The sequence below is a fragment of the Pristiophorus japonicus genome, chromosome 13 (assembly GCF_044704955.1).
Source record: "Pristiophorus japonicus isolate sPriJap1 chromosome 13, sPriJap1.hap1, whole genome shotgun sequence".
In the NCBI taxonomy this organism is placed as follows: domain Eukaryota; kingdom Metazoa; phylum Chordata; class Chondrichthyes; family Pristiophoridae; genus Pristiophorus; species Pristiophorus japonicus.
The window spans coordinates 80,249,120-80,249,581 of NC_091989.1; positions in this window are offsets into that span (position 1 = coordinate 80,249,120).

Genomic DNA, 462 nt, shown 5'->3' on the forward strand with positions numbered 1-462 from the left:
ACACTCGCCCTGTGTCACACTTGTCCCGTGTCTCACACTTGCCCCGTGTTACATTTGCCCCATGTCTCACACTAACCCTGTGTCTCACACTTGCCCTGTGTCACATTTGTTCGTGTCTCACACTCGCCCTGTGTCTCACACTTGCCCCGTGTCACACTTGCTCCGTGTCGCACTTGCCCGGTGTCACACTTGCTCCGTGTCGCACTTGCCCCGTGTCACACTTGCTCTGTGTCACACTTGCCCCGCGTCATGCTTGCCCAATATCTCATATGTGCCCTGTGTTTCACACTCACCCCGTGTCTCACACTCGCCCCGTGTCGCACTTGCACCGTGTCACACTTGCCCCGTGTCACACTTGCCACATTTTTCCCACTTGCCCCGTGTCTCACAATTGCCCCGTGTCACACTCGCACCATGTCACACTTGCCCCATCTCACACTCGCCCCATGTCACGCTCGCCCC